The sequence below is a fragment of the Nomascus leucogenys genome, chromosome 2 (genome assembly GCF_006542625.1).
Source record: "Nomascus leucogenys isolate Asia chromosome 2, Asia_NLE_v1, whole genome shotgun sequence".
NCBI lineage: Eukaryota > Metazoa > Chordata > Mammalia > Primates > Hylobatidae > Nomascus > Nomascus leucogenys.
The window spans coordinates 99,886,135-99,892,986 of NC_044382.1; positions in this window are offsets into that span (position 1 = coordinate 99,886,135).

Below are 6,852 nucleotides of genomic sequence, written 5' to 3' on the forward strand. Positions count from 1 at the left end.
CTCTGTTGTCCAGGCTGGAGTACAGTGGCATGATCAGCACTCACTGCAACAGTTAGTTTTTATATGAGAACAAGGAAACAAATATAGAAAAAAGCAGAATGGTTAACATCAGGTTACTTCAGGTTACTTTTCTTATAAGGTTTAAAGCAGAAGGACTTCCTTATTAGGGTGACTCAAGTTGACTGGGTCTTTTCCAAGTGATGGCTGTGAGTGAACCTCTTGTTTTCAAGAAAAACTGGTGTGTTTGGGGATTTATCTGCTTCCTTAAAGTTTTAGCTTGATTATGTGGTTTGGTCTATTGGGCCCTACTATGGGACCTCAGTCCAAAATAATGGCCTCCCACAAATTTTATTTACCAGGAGGGACATGACTCAGGACGCAGCAATTTCTTTTTATTCTTTCTCTTATTTTTTTTTTCTCTTTTCTTTTTCATTCTCTAATGTGCTTCAAAGAAAGAGATTTCAGCTGGCACGGTGGCTCATGCCTGTAATCCTAACACTTAGGAAGGCCAGGGCGGGAGAATCACCTGGGGCCAGGAGGTTGAGGCTGTAGTGAGCTGTGATAGCACCACAGCATACCAGCCTGGATGACAGAGTGAGACCCTGACTCAAAACAAGACAAAACGAAACGAAACAATACCAAAAATCCCAAAAGACAGAGAAAGATATTTGTTTCAAAATTACCCCCACCAAAAGAACGCAACTCCTTTGTAAATGAAACAACAGATTCCATAAATGATGATGGTTCCGTAAGATTATGATGCAGCTGAAAATTTTCTAGTGACATCATAGTCATTGTAAGGTTGTAGCACAATGTGTTACCTTTTCTATGTTTAGATATGTTTAGAGATGCAAACACAACTGTGTTACAATTGCCTATAGTATTCAGTACAGTAACATGCTGTATAGCTTTGTAGCCTAGGAGCAATAGGCTATGTAAACCAAAAAGTGAGACAAATCTCATCAATTTAGAGGCTTATTTTGCTCAGATTGAGGACACACCAGGAAAAAGAGACACAAGTTACACTAGAATCTGTGGACTGTGTTTTTTCCGAAGAGTCTTTAGGACTTCAGTTTTTAAAGGGGAAAGAGCAGGCAGGTGGGGAAAGAGGAACAGTCAATTATACATTCCTCTCACAAAGTAAATCTGCATTTTACAGAGTATAAACATAGAGTAGAGAAAGAAATTGTGTTAGTCCGTTTTCACGCTGCTGATAAAGACATACCTGAGACTGGGTAATTTATACAGGAAAAAGAGTTTAATGGACTTAAAGTTCCACAGTGGCTGGAGAAGCCTCACAATCGTGGCAAAAGGAAAGGAGGAGCCAGTCATGTTTTACATGGATGGCAGCAGGCATAAAAAGGAGCTTTTGCAGGAAAATTCCCTCTTCTAAAACTGTCAGATCTCATGAGACTTATTGACTATCACAAGAACAGCATGGGAAAGACCTGTCCTCATGATTCAATTACCTCTTATGGGGCCCTTCCCAGAACAGGTAGGAATTCATGATGAAATTTGGGTGGGGACACAGTCAGACCATATCAGAAGTCAAACATGCATTTGTCTCAGGGTGGGCAGAGGGATGATTTCTAATCTTGTCTTTGTCCAGTACCTGTGAAGATAAACTGTTAATTTACGTTATCACAATGTGATTCCACAGAACTCTGTTTTAGGATAAAGACTTGGGCCCACAAAGAATTTCCTTGTGAGCAATTTGTGAGGGAGGCCATGTGGGGAGCTATGTGGCCCTCTGTGCTGCAGCTGTTAAGGCTCAAAAGGAAGGCAGTTTTTGCATGACTCATTTCCCAAGCTTAACTTTTCCTTTTGGCATAGTGAGTTTAGTGTTCCAAGATTTTATTTTCCTTTCACAGCTATACTATATAGCCTAGGTGTGTTGTAGGCTATACCATCTAGGTCTGTGTAAATACTCTGTGATGTTCACACAATGACGAAATCACTATGGATTTGTTTCTCAGAATGTATCTCCATCGTTAAGCAATGCATGACTGTATTGACAGATTCAGAATTATTTCCTTTCATAAATTCATTCAGTAATCTCTGCAATTTTCAGTACTAAATCATGAGACACTTAACAGTGACTATCTTTACCTCTGTACTTTTGCACTAGTTCAAGGCACATGATGACTTCCCTTCTCCTGTCTCTGTATGCAAATCCAACTCAGCCTTAATGCACAGATAAAACTCCTATTTTCTCTTTGAAGACTGATCACTAACACCTCAAGCCAAATGGATCTCACCCTCTGCAGGACCTTGTGGCATACATTGCTGTTCATGTCTTATCCTTTTGACATTTGAACTTCCGCCATGTCAAGTGGCTATGTCAGTGGTTTACATGTCTCATAAGTGTCTATATGAATGTCTCTCCAACTAAACTGTAAGCACTCTTGAGACAAGAGACAAATTCTTACATGCATGTTATAGCATCCACAATAGGTAGCAACATTCTCTGAACATTGGCGCTCAATAAATAGCAATGCAATCTTTGGCATTTTTAGATGGATACAGAAACTTCGTGATTATGAAGTTTAATATTTCATATATTTAGTAAGTAGGAGAACAGATCACAAAGAGACCTATTCCAGACCATAGAGCTCATAAAAGCTTTGGGAATGTTCATCACAAGCATTGCTAATTCAGTGACCGTGGGCAAGATCCTTAGCTGCTCGAGCTCCATTTTTCCTTTTGAAAAGTAATAGGAGTCGGTGCAGGGAGGGGTAGGGACACACACACACACACACACACACACGGAAAAGTAAAAGGATTTACACTCTGTGATCCCAAAAGTTCTTCCCAGATTTTTTTTAAAAACACAGCTTAATGAATATTGTTATGAGCCAGATAGATACTAAACACTATGTCAACATTTTAAAATTTGATCCTTGTAAATACAGCTTTGTGAGGTGAGGTGGTATCATTCCTATTTTCACAGATAAGGTAACTGAGAAATGAGAAGTTTAACTTTCCCAAGGACACTCAACTAATAAGCAGCAGAAAAGAACTAGATTGGAATCCAGGCCCGTCCAACTGCAAAGCTTGAGATCTTATACTATTCTGCTTCATTTCTGCACTCTTCATTTTTATAGAGACTGTAACTGAGAAAAGTTAAAAATTTCGCCCAGAATTTCACATCTAGGAATTGGTAGGGGTAGGACTGGATTCCAAGATGAGCTCTCTTTCCCTTATCATATGCTTCAGGTATCTATTTTATCAATAAAAATTCAGAAGGGGATTGTTTTAGTCGATTTCAGTGAGTTAATTCGTATTGAGTATAATTCAACAGTGAATGTAGTTGATAGTGTTTGTTGAATAAATAAATGAGCTTATTTTCTAGTTTAGAAAACTTTTCTGTCTGGGCACAGTGGCTCATGCCTGCAATACCAGCACTATGGGAGGCTGAGGTGGCAGAATTGCTTAAGACCAGGAGTTGGAGGCCAGCCTGGGCAATATGGCAAAACCCCATCTCTACAAAAAATACAAAAATTAGCCAGGTGTGGTGGTGCATGCCTACAGTAGTTCCAGCTACTCAGGAAGCTGAGGAGCAAGGATGGCTTGAGCTCAGTAGGTCGAGGCTGCAGTGAGCCATAAATGTACCTGGGCAACAGAGTGAGACCCTGTCTTAAAAAAAAAAAAAAAAAGAGAAAAGGAAAAAGAAAAAAAGAAAAATTTTCTGACATACCTCTGTGCTTCACCAATTCTAAGCAAATGTGGGTGAGAAGGTTGTTAGGGATTTCAATAACGTAAATATAGGAACACACCAGGATGTGAGAGGTGGCAATCACCATAATATATGAACCAGCCTTTACAGGGATGTTATTGAGAAAAGTAGAAGAATATAAAATATATTCCCTTTTAATCAAATCCAAAAGAAATAATGACACAATTCACATCATTGCTATCTCCAAGGAAGAATAAACATAGCTCCCTATCTTGAGTTCAGATTACCATTTGAATCTTCACAGAACCCAGTTTTCCTCAGGGAAGAATCTCTGAAGGTATAGACCATGAACTACGTAAAATAATTGCCACGGCCTCCTGCCTACAGGAGTTTGTTTTCCACTTTAAGGAACAAAGTCAAGAGAGAAATTCTAGGGCACTTGAGGCAATCTTTGCCTATGTTCTTTCCTTAAATAAGCCCCAGAAATGTCCTTGCGGGGTACCTTGTGGAGCCATGCAGGCCTTGACCCATTAGGTGATGAGAGCTTACCTGAGAGCCCTCTGTGGAAAAGAAAAAATATGGAAGGCCAGGATCTGCACTGGAAGGATGATGACAGTGATGACCTAATTATTTGCCCCCAACCAAGATATTCTTAGATCTACTCTGGGATTTTCTACAGCCAGACCAGAGCATAAAGCTGGCATTCATCCCAGTAGATGAAAACTTAAGGAATTCCTCAGCAATTCCATGGACCCTGAGGAAACAAGTAATAGAAAAAAAAAAAGGCCAGACTCTTTCCCATGGCTTCAAATATCAGAGAGTTGCCTTAAAATGATTATTTACAACCTTATATGTGTTTATTCCACGAGTGTGCACAATATATGTTTTTGTTAAATGTGATGGGGAGAATGATTCACTAACATTTCTAGATAAGTTTTGAAGAATACAGGAACTTTTGGGTACTCTTAATACCATATGTACTTGCCAAGGAACATTTCTTCTTATTATATTAATAACTGTAAGAAAACATAGTATGCTTATTAATACTTGCCAAATGTTGATGTACATACAGCGTTTCTTTTCAACAAGATAATCAGATTACGTAAAAGATCTGTGTGAACCAGGGCAGGCCTAATTCAGCTGACATTTGGCCATGTGCATCCGTCCTTTTTCATCTGGCTAAGCCTACGCCTGCCTCTAAACTGCATGCCTTGTAGGAGAGAACCTCCTTTCTAATGGAAAAGGAGGATCTTTGTTTCAGGACCCAAGAATGAAAGACTCAGAGACCCAAGTGAATTAAAGACCCATCTGGAATAAAATCTAGGAGTTGCCAGCCATGGTGGAAGGCACCTGTAGTCTCATCTACTTGAGAGACTGAGGTTGGAGGATCACTTGGGCCTAGTTCTGGGCTGTAATGCCTTATGTATGCCCATCAGTGTCGATACTGGAGCTGGGGCCTACCAGGTGGCCTAAGGAGAAATGAAGCCACCCAGATTGGAAACAGCAGGTAAAAAGTCCCATGCTGATTAGAAGTGGGATCATGTCTGTGAATAACCACTGCACTCCAGCCTAAGCAACATAGGGAGACCCATCTCTGCAAAATAAAAAATAAAAATCCAGAAGTCCACTGTTAAGATGCTGCTATCCAGACTTTACATTGATGTAGGGAATGGCTGTAGTAAACAATACACAAAGCAGTTAATGGTTTTATTCATATGATGAATCATTGACATTCAGTTAACCATTATCTGAATAATGATAATCATAGTATTGCATAGTTTGCCCTTCAACCTGTATTTTTTTTGTTTTTGTCTTTGTTTGTTTTTTTTTTTTTTGTGAAGTCAAGGTCTCTCTATGTTGCCCAGGCTGGCCTTCAACTCCTGGCCTCAAGCCATCCTCCCATCTTGGCCTCTCAGGTGCTGGGATTACAGGTGTGAGCCACCATGTCTGGCCTCAACCTATAATCTTTAGCTTTATATAACACCACTTGAGGCAAACTATCACAGAATGATTATCCCCCTTATACAGATAGATGCTTTTTTTTTTTTTGGATGCTTTTTTGAGGCCACCCAGAAATCAGGAAAAGACTTTATGCCCTTATTCCAAATACAGCATAGACCACTGGAGACTATGACTGAGTTTTTTATTACCTGGGGATGAGGACTCCTGTAGGCTTTGCACCTTGTTAGTATAGAGGGTGGAACTAGGATTGCCAAACCACCATTAAGATGCTTAGGCCAGAAGCACCTTGGAGAATCAAAAGGAAGACCCAGAGATTTTGCTGTAGATACTGCTCTTGTATCAGAAAAGTTCAAATATAACAACTGCTTGGTTACTGTATAAGTGCTGTTGCATTAATAAACCCACCTCAGGACCAGACATCCTACAGGAGCTTTGGACGAAAGCCCTGCATGAAGCAGCGCTCTTCAATGGATGCTAGGTTAAGGACACAGTATGCAGTGCCTCTGAAGACGTTGGCAAAGAGGAAAGAAACGTCCTTGAGCCCACCCATCCTGGTTCCACCTAAGTAATGAGAAGTGGGGCTGGGGAACGGACTTTCCTCATTTAAAATTTAAGTTTCTATTCTGGCTTAAAAGAAATTTTACCTGAAATTTCCCCAAATCTAGAGGTGCATATCCTTCCCTAAGGGCAAATTCTTGAAAATAAAGAATTAAACATATAAACAAAAATATAAAAGGGGATACATCTTATACACTGACAATAAAGACCTGTCATGAATGTTCTCTTAGCCTCTGTGCATGTACAATATTGGTAGCTGAATGTGACATGCCATAAACACAACAGGTAATTATATCCTGCCAGTCAAAAGTTCAGCCTCGCTGTCAAAATGAGCAAACATAAAATTATAATAATAATTATTTACTATTCTATAATTATAATTATAATAATCATGACCATGATAAATAACATATATTAATGGCTTACTATGTGCCAGGTCGTTGGGTAAACTATGTATCTCATTTAATCTTTAAAACAATCCTCTGAGGCACTATTCTTATTACCAGTTTACAAAAGCAGAATCTTGGATTAAAAAATTTGCCCAAAGCCATCCAGCTATTAAGTGGATAAGCCAAGATTCAAGCTAGGTCTGTTTGCCTCCAAGGCTTTCATTTTAAAAAGACACAGATGGCTGGGCACAGTGGCTCACGCCTGTA